The sequence below is a fragment of the Callospermophilus lateralis genome, unplaced genomic scaffold (assembly GCF_048772815.1).
Source record: "Callospermophilus lateralis isolate mCalLat2 unplaced genomic scaffold, mCalLat2.hap1 Scaffold_45, whole genome shotgun sequence".
NCBI lineage: Eukaryota > Metazoa > Chordata > Mammalia > Rodentia > Sciuridae > Callospermophilus > Callospermophilus lateralis.
In genome coordinates this window covers 3102475-3119467 of record NW_027514398.1, presented here as the reverse complement: position 1 = coordinate 3119467, position 16993 = coordinate 3102475, and the positions used below count along the sequence as shown (strand labels likewise).

Here is a 16993-nt window from a genome sequence, read left to right as displayed (position 1 = left end):
TTTTAACAGACTGCAGGTATAAAAATGTGCTGAAAGTTTTTTTAGCTTCTTTGTCCTTAGAAACATACATATTGACAGACTTAGGCATGCATTACCCATCCAGAACCTGCCACTTTTGTCCAAAGGAGCCTGCAGGAGACCTGTCATGGGAGGACATATCACATTTCCTTATGTCTTTGGACCTGAAAGGATCAGTGCAATCCATGCTCTTTCAGCAGCCATTTACCAACCATGACTTAAATTGTTCTGAAAGCCCATTTTATTTTCTACTGTACCACTGATAAATTCTAGAAGCTTATTCTCTGTATGGAAAAGTGTTTTGCCAATTAGAAAGCATTTAAGGGTCTCCCTTTGGCATTCTATGGCATGCCTCCATTGCAGCTGATATGGGTTCATTTGGCCGGTTATCTGTTGGACTGTAGCAAAAACAGGCAGTGCTTAAATCTTGGATCTCCCACTTGGAGCTGTCTAACCATAGACCACTACTTAGCTTATGGTCTTTTTCTCCTCTCAAGATATTAGGACTTTGGTCAGAGGTTGCTTACAAAACCTGTGACATTACTGTATTTCATCTGAGGTGGTTACTCATGAAAAGTAATATAAAGTATTGAGCATAATTCCTATAACATAGTAGGACAATAAGTGACAGCTATTATTAACCATTGAATCATTGTTATATTTAGAGTCATCATTATTTTCATTGCAGAGTTTATCTGTTTGTTGAGCTCAAAACTCGATAAGAGGAAAACCATTTCTTTACATTTCTACATACCTAGAGATGCCTGGTATGTAGGAGGCCATAAACAAATGGTCATTTAATGGATGAAAGAAAAAGTATTTTTTGTTATCAAAATGTATTAAAATGGATATAAAACATTTGTAAATAGTAGGAAATTAATATATACTTGTTCTTCACCTGACTCTTTGCTTAACTTTCCCCAGTTATATATATAAAAAAAATTGTTCTCAGTTTTTACTGTGAGATTTGGTTTAAAAGTCTCTGTGTGTGCTCTTTCCATGTCTTGTTGTTCTCTGAAGGATTTTCTTTTTTAGCTTGTTTCTGTGCCTTCCATCATTCCAGATTTGTTGGTTCCTAATAGTTTTAGTTCTTTAGGTTGTTAGAACACAATTTCTGAAAAAAATTCCCTAGGCTATGGATGTCATGAAATAGCATTTTCTGAGGATGCATGTACATGTGTGTATATTCCTCTTTTTCTTTTTAAGAATTTAAGCTTTATTTTACTTGTTTGTTTGTGTGTGGTTCTGAGGATCGAACCCAGTGCCTCACCTATGCACGGAGAATGCTCTGCCCCTGAACTATAGCCTCAGCCCTACATTCCTCTTATTAAAAACAAACAAACAAACCATCCCCTCATTGCATTTCCTGCTCCTTGCAGAGGAGAGAGATCATAAAGGCAATGGACAATGGGGGCTTGTGGTGCCATATAGGACAGAGGCTAAAGTGTCAGCTCCCCTCAAGAACATCTGAATGACTTCAGAGACTGAAGGCAATTTCTGGTAGAGCCAAACTTATTCCCTGGAGGGAGCTCAGCCAGGAGCTAACACATTCTTTTTTTTTGAAATATTTTTTAGTTGTAGGTGAACACAATACCTTTATTTTTTTTATCTATTTTTATGTGGTCCTGAAGACTGAACCCAGGGCCTCACTTGTGCTAGGCAGGAGCTCTACCACTTAGCTCCAGCCCCAGCCCCAGCCCCAACCCCAGGAACCAGCACATTTTTGGTAGAACATTGAAACTTGCATTTTCCTTCCTTGCCCTCAACCACATGTTTGCTCTTTGCTCAGTTTTTCATACAAGTACAATGCTTGCTTTCCTTTTTCTCATCTTGTCAGCTTCTCTCTGAGACTGAACCTAGCTTAACTTTTTCACATGCCTGGTATCCCCTCTATAAAACCTCCAGCTTGTTGCTTTTCACAGAGGGTCACACAACTAAATGCTCTTGGATGCCAGCTAGAAGGATTCTGTTACTGAGTCAATAATGTGATTCTAAAATCTGTGATTGAGTCAATAACAGAACATTATTTATCAGGTAAGAAACTTTTTACTTCTACAAAGAATTATAATCTCTTCTTTTTCCTGGAAATACTCAGTCCCCTTAACCCATCTTTAGTTTTCCTACTTGTGACCAAGACTCACCAACTTGAAATATTTATCTTCAGCTTTACATAAGAAAAACACCACCACAGTTAAGAAGATGAGAGGTAATTAACATTTGACCTATGAGGGGGACAATGCCTGGGTGAGATGATTGAGGAAAACAACTGAGGAGTGCATTCTCCACTCCAGCAAGAGCAGGCTCAGTTCAAGCCTGGCCAATTGTTATCATGTGGGAGGTGGGGTCAGTGGGATCAGAGCTTCCAGCATTTTCTATGCAGTCTCTCAATTTACAAATATTGAATTTTCAAATATTAAAGCATTAAGTCAGCCATTTCTGTATGGTTCAAATGAAATGCAGCCACGGGTCTGATTTGGCTCACTGGTTACCTATTTTTAGCCTCTGAGGTAACTCAGTGGAGGTACAGTTAGACATTTTTCTATAATGTTCAAGTTCTGAACAAAAACACTATTACCGTTAGATATGTTTCATTCCTCAAATTACTCAATTCCTCTTTCAAAAAGAGAAAACTCTGTGGTATTCTCTTAGGAGTTTATAGCAAACCTCTGAAGTATTCCATAAGATGTGGTTTAGCTGTTTTTCACTTAGTACTGATGGTTTAAGGGGTTTTGTGTGTTCTTCCTCTTGTTTTCCACTTAGCATGCACTACTTATGCTTAAAATAGTCAAAGTGACATGCAGTGAGGAAAAGTTACTGGAGCCTGAAAGTTAGTTAATATCTATTGCATTCTCATCTCTAATAACCCATGCCTGGGAAATGCAACTTGGTTTGTTATAAATACCCAATGCCAAACCAAGAATAAGCAGCTGCTTTGTTTTAGTTGGTATGTACAGCATCACTTTAACTACTTTGACCCTATTCAAGGAGGTAACGAAGAGCTGGGTGCCAGTGATGTTGATAAAAATGTGGCAATTTTTGCATTGTGTCCTTATAGCTGTCTCTGCTTTAGCCTCCATTATTTAAATTGCTAGTCATTACAGTCATGCCGTTAACTGGAAATGTGGCAAGATGACACATAGGAACAGGGCCAGCCAGATGATGTTAGCCTTTCTTATTGAGATCCACATTCTGGAATGGGGAGCAGTAGGCATAAAAAGTAAAACACAAACCACCCTCTTAAGGCTTAAATCCTCATGCATTCTTGGCAGTGCTGGTAGGGTGATTTTTTTTTTTTTAATATCCAAATAAAATTTACTGCAACTTTTGTAGAATTTGATTTGTGCTACAAGACACGTTGCATAGGAGACTATTTAAAGCCCCTGAGGAAAAATATGCATGGTTTAAGGTGCAACTGGTTTGTCGTCTTTGGGGAAAAGGTGAGAGGTGATCTATGGGCAAATGAGGGTGAGGAGCACGGAGGCAGGACGTAAGGTCATCTGTGCGATGATTGGGGACTCATGTGGCTTTATTCTTGCAGCATGAAGTATGGAGTGTTTGTATTTCTGTCGGTTGGTCTTGAGTGCCGCAATCAGTGGTGCACGACAGTGTTCCAGCTGAACAGGGGATGACACATCCATTAACTAAGTAACATGTGTCAGGAAAGTGCAAGGCTCGGCGTCCCCAAGGTGGACGCCCTTACTGGGGCCATCACTCTGTGACCCACCAGCATTAGTCCTGCCTCTCGTTCCTTCCTAGGGTCTGCAGCTACCGGGTGGCGGTGGGATTCGACTCAGCACAACCCAAGCTCCTTGACAGCCAAGCTCCAGACTATGTGGGAAAATGTTCAACCCGCCCGGAGGGTCTTGACCTTGTGCCCAAACTGTTTTTATCGACATGATGCATTTCAGAGGAGACGCAGGTGCACTGGGAAGGGAGAAGTGTTCCACTTAGACAAAATGCAATGTGGAGTTTGGCAGCTGTCACCTCTGCACCTGGTGCACAGCACCACCTGGGAGGTGACCTGGGTCTCTGCTGTGCGTGCAGGAAGAGCATGGAGCCTCCTGGTAGCTGTCCCCGATCTGGTGGCTCCAGGTAAGCAAGTCTAAGTGAGTCTTTCTGTCTACCCCGGGGCTGCAGAGCACCCTTGTCCCCAAGGGAGACACCACATGGTGGTCAAGAGCTGCAGGACCTCCTCACGTCCAGTGGCACTGTCCTTTTGAATGACTCATGGCACACAGGCAGGGGCCACAGAAATGTCACCTTCCAGCTGCTCTCTAAGCTATTAGTGGACATATCTCATGGGCATACTGTGGGGTAACTGCCCACCCACCGAAGCCCAGAGACTGCCATGCTCTGTGGATGGTCACTGACTACAGCAAGAGGCAAAGGCAGAGGGCCACAGAAAGGTCGGTGGAGTGGCCACAGGTGGGGAGCACGGGTGGGCTGTCCACTCACTGAAGACCCTCCCGCTGCCCGACTGGCCTGCGTGTGTCAGGGCAGGAAGTGAGAAGGGGCCCACAGAGCCTTCCCTCCCTGTTGGGGTGGAGATGTGGTCTGGGAAGCAGAAGCACCCACGGCCTTTAAATACCTATATACATCTGTAACATAATTTAAAAAGTGTTTCGACAATATAAAAACCTCAACAGCATCTGCCCCTACTAAGATTGTTTTTAATCTTTATAGTCCATTAAAAAATTAGATCCCAACTTTCTCAGGTTCCTTCCCTGGTCTTTTTAAAAAAAAGTGATTTAAATTTAATTCACACTTACACAAATAGAAAGCTATTTGATTGGCAACAACCTGCAGCAGAAAGCCCCCTGGCTGTCCCTGAACGTAGAGAAGGGCAGAGCCTCATGTGTCCCTGTCCCCAGCATGGGGCTGGGTGGCGACCCCCTCCGTGGAAGCAGTCTTCCCACTCCCCGCAGCCCCTGGTGACAGCACGGGGCTCTGCGCTCGCAGCCTTGTGCTCAGGGCGCCTGTTCAGATGACCAGGTCATTGTGGTCAGTGGGGCTGAAGGCGGCTGCTTGCAGGATGTCCAGCGAGTTCACCAGGATCAGCGTCCCCGTGAGGTGTTTTCAGCGCTTGGTGATGGGGTTTTTCATCTTGTCTAGGCCTCTGTGCAGTTCCTGGATGACATCCCGGTAGCTGTCCCCGATCTGGTGGCTCCAGGTAAGCAAGAAGTCATATGCGGGTTTCCACATGGCCTCACTGTCCACCACCCCATTCCTGTCGTGGTGGGGAGACTCGTAAGCATCCATCTGTTGCTTGGAGACCTTGGCCAGCTTCTCAGCCAGCTCCCGCCAGCGCTGCGCCACCTCCACGGCTGTGGTCAGGAGCACAAAGTCCTGGATGAGCCTGACCACCAGGCCCTGGCAGTCCATCTTCAGTAAGGCCATCACGAGCTCCTTCTGGAAGGACTTCCAGTCTTTGTTCTCGGGGTTGTTACAGTCCTCCTTCAGCTTCTCCAGGACACAGGCCACACGCTCAGGCTCGCTGTCCAGTTCCACCCGGCAGAAGAAGGTGAGCGGCAGGCTCCCGTAGCCCAGGGCGTCCGCGAAGGAGCGCCAGCTGCTGATGTTCTCCATGAGCAGGGTCCGCACCAAGGCGTAGATGTAGGTGAGGAACTTGCAGGGCCGGAGGATCTGCTCCAGCAGCACAGAGGTGCTCAGCTCGGGGGCCCGAGAGCAGGCTGGGCCTGGCCCTCCCGACCACCAGCACATTCTTGGCGTGCACCAGGCCCACCTTGCCCTGGTAGTAGCCTATGTACCACTCCTTGGTCCACAGCTGCCCCTTCAGCCGGATGCGCTCCTCGCTCAGCAGAGCCACCGTGTCCCCCTTCTTGTACTCCAGCAGGTAGTGGTTCTTGCTCTGCCTCACCACAGTCTTGAGCAGCTTGCCGAACTTGAGGCTGGACATGGGCCGGTCCTGAAACGTCGGGTACTTGGTGGTGGCGGCAAACGGGGACAGGATGATCTTCCCCACCTCGTTCTTCTTGAGAAACCGCCTCTGCCCGGACGGCTTGATGGCACTCTTGGGTGGAGGCTGTGGCGTCTGGATGCAGAACTGGGTCAGGATGGCCTCCTGGTCATCCTTCACCTGCACCCGCAGCGTGAAGTCTGAGAGCTCGCCAGGGCTCTGGCAGGTGATGGGGAAGACGAGACGGCTCACCTTGCCCAGCTTCACCTGGAACCCTCTCACCACTCTGGCCTGCTCACTGGCCTTGACCTCATAGTTGGTCATGTTGGAAAACATGCAGACTTTGAGGTCCTGGGGCCTGGACAGGAGGAACTGGTGTTTTCCCCACAGATGCAGAGCCACGGGGGGCAGGGCTGGGGGCCTGCCGTGTGACCTCGCTCACCAGGAGCATCTTGGGGGCGCAGTCGTGCCCGAAAATGGTCACTACTGTCTTGAAGGAGGGGTGGATGTGTTTGGGACCGTAGAGACCCACGGTGACCTTCTTATTGATGAAATCCCACACAGTGGAAGGGTAGAGAATGTTTGGGCTGTGGGCCACAATGGCCAGGTACATGCAGGGCTCCAGGTTGTCCAACTGCACCTGGACGGTGTTCCCATGGCTGTAGGTGAGTGGGATGGGCAGATATGGCCCTTCTTTCAAGTCGCTCCTCAGACACTGGAGACCTACTGTGCTTTTGCTAAAAATGTCATTTTTCACCTCAGCAGAAACCTTCATCTCCAAGAAGAGGAAGGTGTTCACCTCCAGGTTACTGAGCTTGACCTCTAGCACGGGGCTGATGCTGCTGGACTTGTCGCTGTTGAGCTCCAGCGGGGGGTCCAGTAGGGCTCTCATGGAGATCTGTTGCATCTCCCCAGGGGCGACGTGGCCCTCGGGCACGTGGATGCTGATGTTGGTGTCTGGGAGCTGCACGGCGCCCCCAGAACTATCCAGCTTGTATACAATGTTCGTCTCCACGGCTTGTGTCTGGGCCCAGCCTGGGCTCTGGCCAAGCAGATCCAAGTCGTGGCAAGACCGGGCCAACTTCCGGTGGTTTAGCCACGCAGTCCTAAAGTCCTCCCGGCTCTGAAATTGCTCGGGAGCAGGGGATTTCAAACCTGTGAAAAAACTCGATGTGGTGGACGCATCTGACTTGGCTTGCAGGACGGAGAGCTCCAAAAGGCTGTAGGATCGCTTGCTTCTAAAGAAGGGGTTGTCCCGTTTGACCGGCTGCTCGGTGTGGAGTCCATTGGTGGCCGGGAGCTCGTCGAAGATGTTGCCGGTGCTGTTGGTGGTCGCAGAGCTGGATTCAGTGAACGAGGACGTTCCGGTATCAAACAGCAGCAGGTCCACGGTGCTTCTGGGAGTCAGCTCGTCCAAGCCGGGCATCACCGGCACGTTCCCGTTCAGGAAAGGGTTTGTTTGGACCCCGCTCCAAAAAGGATTATTACTGTGTGCTTTGCTGGATCCCTTCTGATCATCTGTCCACCCCCCGAGCAGATCCAGCTCCGTGGCCACCTCGTCTGGGCTGTCTGGAAGATTGTCTATCATGCCGCTGTCGCTCAAGGTGGAGTTCCGGGAGTTCAAGGGCTGCACGTAGGAGGAGGGGATGTAGCCCATCTCGGTGGTGTTGTTTGCGTACCACCACTCCCCTCCCGACGTGTCCAGGATGTAGAGGTGGTCGCCCTTGGAGAACTTCAAGGTGGTGAAGTTGGTGGGGCAGTAGTCCTTGATGGCGATCACTTCCTTTGCGTTTCCAAAAGGGGTGGAGGTATCGGCCAGCAAGGCACTGGGAGAAGGCACTTTGACATCATTAAAGCTGGTCTCTGAAAACCCTTCACTCAGGTCGATCAGGGTCCCCTCCGACTTGCACCGAGGGAGGCCACTGGAGTTGGCTGCTCGGATCCGCTGGGCCGCCATCTGGAAACCCTGGGCCAGGGGTCCACTAAGGGTACATGTCTCTTCCTCTGCTTCCTGGAGCAGCAATGGTGCTTCTGTCTCAAGCAACCAAGCTGCGCAGCTGCAACTCGGCAGCGTGCTTCTTCCTGGCTCCCATGGCGTCCCCGCGGGCTCCTGCGGCGCTCTGGTCGTCCAGCGGCTCGCCCGGCCGGGGGCGCGTGCGGCTCCGGGAAGCACCGCGGCGGAGGCGAGGGGGAGAGGGGCCGGGACCGCAGCGAGTGCCCGGAGCGCTCGGCCCCCGCCCCGCGGGCGGAGGGGTGGCCCTGGTAGGGTGATTTTGAATTCCCACTTGCTTTATTTATTTATTTACTTTAGCTTTAGAACCAAATCACAGATAACATTTCAGGCTTTAAGAGCTAAGTTTTTACTTTTTTTTCTAATTTTTTTAGTTGTTGGTAGACCTTTATTTTATGTACTTCTATGCGGTGCTGAGAATTGAACCCAGTGCCTCACACATGCCAGGCAAGTGTGCTACCACTGAGCCCCAGCCCCAGCCCCATTTTACTTTTTTACCAAAGTAGAAAATATCAAAGCATATCACACAGAGCATTTTATTATTCCTTTTCAGGATCAGATGCAAAAGAGTATGAGAAGAGAAGATTGGGGTATGGGATCTAAATAAAGTAATTGTCCAAGTCACTTGCCTTTTATCAATTTTATTTTTAGAAAAGTGCATATTCTATAACATAGAAGCACCTTAGGCCAAGGAGCTTGTCAGTCTTCATTACTTGATTAAGACTCACAGTTAATATAGCCCATGCATATTCAAGTAGCAAATGCTTTCTTTTGACCTAATAGCATACATTCTGTCCATCCTGATCTATCTTGAGAATCTCTACAGAAACATGGCCTCTGGCAGGTTGTTCAAGATCTATAGAGACAAGAGAAGAATTAAGGGAGGTCTGTGTTTCTCAAGATTTTTTAGGAGACCTAGAATTTCTTGTTTTTTCAGGATATTATCTATTATAGCATGTATCTTTCCTTGGATAACCGTATCCATCATTTATGGGGGCATTTATATTACAGTTAGAGAAACTGGGTCCTGTGTGAATGCATTGGGAAGAGGGGAAAGGTCTGTCTACTGCTTTCTTGTCACTTCCCCATAAACTACAAGTACAAATCATAAACATTGCATATAATATTTATATACTTGGAGAAGAAAAGGAGGGAAGACTTCTGTTGGTTGAACTCTGTCCTCTGTCTTGGCTTGGCAATTTGCTTTTTGTATCACTTAGAATATCTTTGCTTGAAAATATTAGAAATCTAGTTCAATTGACTTAAACAAAAATGTTAAATGTAGATTAAAAAATTAAGCCATGCACATATTAAGCAACAGGGTTAGCAAGAACCCAGCTTCTTTCCATCTTATATTTCTGCCCTCTTTCAGGTGTTAGCTTCTTTGCAGACTTGTTCCAGGTTGGGTATTGGGCTTCTGAATGTCCTCACATAGTAGAATGTTTGAAGGCCAGAAATGAGAAGGAATAGTCATCTCTCCATGCATCTTTTGTTTTATTAAGAGTGAATAGAACTTTCTTAGAAGACCTTCAGAAATTCTCCTTCCTAGTTGATTGGCTGGAATGTCAAACCATACCCTAAAATAAAACTTTGTAAGGGGAATGAAGTTACTGTGCTTGTCCTAGTCCTGTCCAGTCTCAAACCTAAGGCTGGGAAGGGCCTTGCTTCTTGTTCTGGGGTATGAAGTGTGGGCAGTCAGTATCTGAACAAAACCACAAAGTCAGGGCCTATTAAAAAGAAAAGGGTGGGAGAAATAACTGTTGGATAGGAACTTACCACTTCTCCTTTAATTCTTCTAACAATTATGTTCAGAACACTGTGTTCAGACATTCAGAACACATAGAGAATTGAATGATGTTACCCCAGGTCATAGAGCTAAAAAATAGAGAGCTAGATTTAAATCCAAATGGTTTACGCTCCAAGGCCCTAGATTTTGGAGGAAACCAAAAAGGGGAAAAATAACTAAAAACAGAGTGATTACATCACTTAAATACTTCAGAGAGAACAGCAATGGATTTTTAACTCACAATTTGGTAATGATGTTATATTTTTGGATTATAAAAATAACATGTTTTGATATTAGAAAAATATTAGAAAATTCAGAAGAATTTAAGGAAGAAAATATTTTTCCCCATAATTTCCCTATCTATTAACATTTCAGGGTATTTTATCTTTGTCTTTCTGTATACACACCCCACTTAAATACTAAAAAAAATTATTGATTGCTTTCTATTTAGAATAATATGTCAATGTATAAATATATGTGCAGATATGCATTATAAACACATTGGAAATAAGCTGTTTTAGATCTTGCTGTTTAACAACTTTATATTATGCATGTTTTGTGCATTTTCTTATAAACTATAATTCTTCAGCAACATCATTTTTAATGACTACCAAGTCATCCATTTTATAGATAACAAAATGTACTAGACAGTATTTATTTGCCTCTCCCTCTTTTTCTTTATGGAAAGTAACACTGTAAATGAGCATCCATATATGATATCTCTTTGAACACACTTTTATTATTTCCTTGGGATATATAGTTTTTGAAAGAATGGGTTACTCAGTTGGTACAGTGCTTGCTGCAAATGCACAGGGCCCTGGGTTCAATCCCTGGCATCACAAAAATAAATAAATAATAAAGTTGTCTAATTGTCTATACCTCCCTGGTGTCAATGGAGGTGTTATTACTGGCATCATGAATAAAGGCTGACCCCCAGATATTATTTTCAAAAATGACTTCTTTTGGCTTCATAAAACCATATGCCAAAAGAGCACTCTTATCCCAGACATGGTAATTCCCAGACTGTGATCAGTATAGTCATCAATGTGGTTATAGAGAAGCAATGACAGGGGACGCAGGCAGAGTTGTGATGTGGGTAATGCCACTGCAGCTCCTCTCAGCCACCAGCCCCTCTTACCTTCAGAGTGTTGCTATTCCCCATTCCAAGCCCCCCATTCTTCCTGGCCTTGTCTAAGCAGTGCTTGGTGACCACTTTGGTTTACTGAGAAGAGTTTTGTTTTCCTCTATGTCTGCTATAGACTGTTGATTTCTGAATGACCTAAGGCAGGTCAAATGCCTAATGTTGGCCCTGGCACATGGGAAAATTCAATCACTACTCATTGATCATCATTGATAATAGGATCTTGGTGCTATGAACTTATTTGATTTCCAGGAAGAGATGGATTCCCAGCCAATCCCAAGTTCCCTTATTACTATAGAGATATCTTTGTTATAGTTTTTGGCAGAGGGTGTAGCTCATTCTTCACCTTTATCTTTCTTTCTCCTGTGTATCTGGGTCTGTCTTTCCTAGGTGTTCAGAAAACTTTATAGATAATGATTAATATTTTTCTGGCACCTTTTGTGTTGAGGCAATATGCTTACCACTGTGGGAGTGTCAAGGAAGGTTTGTGTATAGATAGATCACCCAGATGGTTGAGATATACTAATTTTTCTTCTGAGGTCAGGAGGAGATCAAAAGTAGCCATTAGAAAATGATCAATTAGTATTCCCTTTTGAGTACTCACAGCTCCAGAAAGCCCTTATACAAGTGAAGAGGAGGACAAAGAAGAATGAAACAGTATGTATTATTATTAGGGAAGTAATAACCAGTATGTAAATGAGTATGACCACACAGGAAAACTCTTTTGAGTCAGTGTGAATCATAAGACCAAAGTGAATGCATAATAGCCACCCCACAAACCCTAGGTTACCTCCAGAAGCTTGCCTATAGCCAGAAATAGCCCACCTGGCCGGAACAATGGAATCATGTGATGGGACTCAGATGTGGGTCTCCGTCTGCTAGCTCGTTAGTGTTGGATGATGCTCTTAGATAGGCAGACATAGAGAACCTCATTACTGTTCATACGAGTAAGATAATTATTAAAGGTTCTGCATTTTCAAATGGTGACAAAGAGAATGAAGAGGTAATGAGATGGGTAGGAATGGAGATCCCTTTATGAGTGCCCATGATGATGAGAGGATGAGGAAATGAAGAAGGGATAAGGGGAAAAACTGCCATTGTCACTTCCAGAGTTATTGAGCAATACCTAATTGTCTATGTCACAGGGGAATGGGAAGGCATTGCTAAGGCAATGGAAAAGTACTATTATCCTGGAAGGAGGCCTAGACAATGCTGGGCTGAAGAATCCATGATGGTGGAGGAAGGGTCAAAACTTGAATGCTTTCAATTTCAGGTTTTGTTCATTATTTATTAGTAGCCTCCTAAGCTGAGGTGGGAGAGCTGGATTTCAAGACTCCTGAAAACATTTTGATCATTAGTATGACACTAGGGGCTTCCCATATTTTTTTTAGAGGACAAAATGTAAAGGCTTTAATTTGATTTTTATGCTCTCATTGAACTAATGTCTTCTCAGAGTCTGGGAGAACAGAGGGGAAGGGTGGTCTGGGATGGTCTGGGATAACCTGGAATTTAGACCTTGTTATCACCAAGTGGGTTTTCCATATGCTGTTGAGCAGTATTGAAGAGAGATGTTCATTACCCAGTTCTAAACTTGTCCCCTTACTAGATTGTTCCACACTGTTAAATAATAAATTCATCCATCATGTAATTATCTTGTGAATAACACAATTAGAAATTGCTGAATATGGTGGAACACTTAAAATAGGAGTCTATAGATTACTAGTGACACATAGCTATAATTGACACCATAATTAACTTTACTGTTTTAGAAAATTCATGAGTGGCATTGTGCAGACATTTCACAAGAGTCAAAAGATGATGGAATTATCACTGGGTGCAGTATCCCACACCTGTAATCCCAGATTCCAGAGGCTGAGGCAGGAGGATTATGAATTCAAAGCCAGCCTCAGTAACTGAGTGAGACCCTGTCTCAAAAAAAAAAAAAAGGCTGGGTATGTGGTCAGTGGTAACATTCCCCTGTGTTCAATCCTCAGTACCAAAAGATAAAAAAATAAAATAAAAAATTGAATATTTTCTGTGGCCAGAAATAATAATTGATTTGTATTCATTTGTGTTTGGAACTTAAATTTCTCAATGTTGATGTTTAAAGTATGACACGGTTTACATGGTTTTGTTTTGTTTTCTTTTTTGTTAGAAGCTCAAAAACAACAAAAGAACATTTTGTGTCTCTTAACTTCTAAGAGACCTGTATATCACAAATGGATACTACTTGCTAGAATGTGGTTCTGGCTTCTGCAGATGACAGTTGATTTAAATTTACCATTCAAGCTTTTGACACCAGTTCCATGTTGCTGTCCCAACCTTTCTGCAGTGTTACCATCCAATCCATGGAGATGAACATCTCTGAATCTTTTATGACCCCGTCCAGACTTTGATACAGTAGGAACACAGTATAAAATGTAGCCTGATCAGATACATACACAATAGTAGATTTTCAACCTTTTAATGTTCTTCCTTAAGAATGGTTCTAATAATATAACCCTTAGATTAATATTTAAATTCCCCTCTGCTAATACAGTCCACTTAAAGACATAGTTTGGGTTATTTTAAATGTAAAATGCATCTCAGGAAAAAAAATAAGAATCTCAGCCTCCATGAGAATGAGAAGTCATCATGCTTACCTCTTTAATATAGAAATCTTGCTTTTGACCTTGGCTTTGGGCTTCTGTTTCAGATGGGTATCTGCAAACATAGGCTGTTCATTTTTTAAAGGACTCTAGGCCTCAGTGCTGGTACTGTAGACATTCATTTACCAGTGTTTGGTTGGGCACAAAACATCTTTAAAATGATATAATTAGCTTCAAATTTTTACACATACAGTACAATTTCATACCGAAGGTCATGCTGAAGCACAAAACATAAAAATCATCCACTCACTCCCTACGTCCAACTTTATTCAATAAAAAGAACTTTTTTCTTTTCTTTTTAAAGGTTAAACTCTTTTTGAAGAAAAGGACTCTAATGGATCAGTGGGGGAATGGGGTTGACTATTCCCATATCCAAGGATACTCAAAAACCATCACTTCAGGTAGCTTCTCTCCCATGGTTATGATGGAAGATAAAAATATGCAGAAAATATAACAGAGTTGACTCCATATCTGTTTTTTGAAGGAAAACCATCAGTAATTTCTAGATTTTTTCCCCTTGTACATGTACACATACACAAATGATCTAAAAATATTTTTTAGAGCTGTACTGCCTACTTGAAAATAAATGACAACTATGCACATAGGATTATGTTTTTCTTATTTGTCTTTTATTATAGAACAGTCAGTGACAAAGCAGATATATATTAGGGGCTTGTTGGGTAGCAAGAATAAAACAGGTCAAAAGAGCTCTGTTGGGGTGCAGGGAATAGTAGAAATACAGGTCAGGAATCACAAATGAATGGGTGGAAGTAAGGGATTCTTGGCCTTCACTACACATTGCATTTTCCATGGGAACTTTTAAAAACAAAACCAGAAATGAACAAAAAGGGACAGATGTCGGGTCTCAGCCAGACCAATTAACTTCAAATTTCTGATTGTAGGCTGTTGGCAAAGATGTAGAGAAATTGAAGCCCTCATTCATTGATTGTGGTAATGTAAAATGGTACAATCACTAAGGAAAACAGTTTGGCAGCTCCTCAGAAAGTTAAAAATAGTTTCCATGCAGCAATTCCACTCCTAGTTATGCACCCAAGAGAAATGAAAACATATGTCCACACACAAACCTGGGCGTGACTGTTCATAGTACTATTCACTAGAGCCACAAAAGCAAAAACATCTGATGGGTGAATTTTTAAAAAAGAGCCTCTACAGATGATAGGATATTATTCAGCCTTGAAGAGGTATAAAGTCCTGATACCTGCTATTATATGGATGAACCCTGAATACATTATACTAAGTGAAAGAATCCAGCCACAAAAACCACATATTGTGTGATTCCATTCGTGTGAAATGTCCACATGAGGCAGAAAGTAGATTAATGTTTTCCAGGGATTGTGGAAGAGGGACAAATATGAAGTGACTATTAACGGGTATGATTTTTTTTTTTTGGGGGGGGGATGATGAGAATGTTCTGGAATATAGTAATAGTGACAATTTCAAGATTTTAGTAAACTGAAAATCATTGAAGCATCCACTTTAAAAAAGTGAGTTTTATGATACATGAATTGTATTTCAATTTTTTAAAGTCTTAACTGAAAAATAAATCTGTCAATGATGTATGGATCTTTAAATTCCTGAGATGATTTTTTAAAAAATAATCTTTTAGTTGTCAATGGACCTTTATTTTATTTATTTTTATATGTGGTGTTAAGAATCAAACCCAGTGTCTCACATGCTAGGCAAGCGCTCTACCACTGAGCCAGCACCCCAGCCTCCCTGGTATGATTCTTTTTAATGTAAAATGTGGAATATCTTTTGAAAATTAGATTTAAACATTGACCAGTGTGTAGCTTAAAATAGTAGTTATCATGAACTTCTCACCAACTATGATATAAAACATAAAATGAGGCTTTGAATGATCTGGTCCCTACCCATTTTCAAAGTCACTTCCCCTCCTCTCTGCTCTGACTGTGTCCCCACATTCCATTCCTCTAAGACCTTGAGCCTGTTTCTTGCCTGGAACTTGATATTTTCCCCACATAGAACCTTTTGCCCTCAGATGGTTATATAGAGCAGGCTCCTCATTTTACAAGTCTGAAAACAAATGTTAGGCTCCCTTTCCTGAATCAGTGCTCCCTCTCCATGCCAGACACTACTACTTTGTATATCCTGAATATTACCTTTTGAGTTACAGTGGAAGATAGTTTTTGCTTGTAGACTAGTTTGTTGGTGTCCATGAGAATAGAAGTCTGGTCTGTCGTGTTTACCACTAGAATAGTGTGTAGAATCTGACAAGCATTCAATTAATATTTGTTGAATGAATAAACGGGTGATAGCTTTTAATAATGAAAGAGTATTGGAGTGTAGGAGATATAGAGAGGTGGAGGTTCCACAGATGTTCATCTCTGAACATCTTTGTGGTATAGGGGGAAGAAAACAGTGAAAATGAGGTTACATATGCAAAACAAGTGACAGTGCAAAGAAAAAAAAATGACCGGGAAGAGGGGAGAAAGAGAGGTAACCCACGAAGTAAGATCTTGAAAAGGTTTTTGCATTTTGAAATTTCTATGTTTTTCATGTTTATGAATAGCTGAAGTTCTGGATTTTCTTTGACTTGTTAACAGCTGACATTTTTTCTTAGTGACACTATATGTAGATGACTTAATATATTTTATTAGAATGATTTCTTTGTATTAAGAGGTTAGTGGTACACTTGCTTGTTTAAATCTTAAGATACTCCAGATTTTTTTTTCTTTTTGTCAGCTTCTTGGGATTTTCTGACACTGCTCTTGAATTTTTGCATTGACAGGCAGGTTAAGAATGTTTTGTAAATCACAGACTTTAATGTATGTCTCCAACTATTCACTGATGTGCCTTGGTTGTTTTCTAAGTCATTGATAAATTATATTTGGGAGCCTGGACAGCTCAGTGTGCTGTTCCAGGTAGAGGACAGGTCACTTTTTCTTTTAAGGTTAGTCTTAGAATCCATTATCCAGCAGATTTTCAAGTTCATTTACATTCTTGGTTAACAATGGAGCCCCCACTTTTTCAATGAATTGAAATGAAGACTTACTCTCCACTATGTGGGACTCTGGCTTCCTCTGATGTCCACCAAAGGAGCCCATGCCTTCCAGGGCAGGTGTAACGTGCTTGTCACTTGCTAAGTCATGCTGGGGTATAAAAATATCAGATTATATACGTTTTTTGCAATGAGCTTTAACATCCACAGCCATAATGTAATGCCATCTTTATTTTTCTACTTAAAAGGAAATACACATTTTTCATTCTTTGAACCAAAAGAATAGTACTTATTTTTTTATACTGTCTGGCTTCCTGGTTGCCTAGAAGACATTAGTGTTCATGGCAGATTGCTTTAGCTAGAATATTTAGAAAAGTCGTTTGCCCCTATATTGTATTCCTCAGTAATGACAGACTTTTATTAGAGATTTGGAGAATTACAGAATGCCCATTGCTGACTAAAGTTGTGAGGAATGGGCCTTTTCTGTACACT

General features: G+C 42.8%; 1 pseudogene; it reads right to left on the bottom strand.

The window, feature by feature from the left end:
* Positions 1 to 4998: 4998 nt before the first annotated feature.
* Positions 4999 to 7913, bottom strand: LOC143388858 (SH3 domain-binding protein 4 pseudogene; annotated as a pseudogene).
* Between the last annotated feature and the right edge of the window lie 9080 nt (positions 7914 to 16993).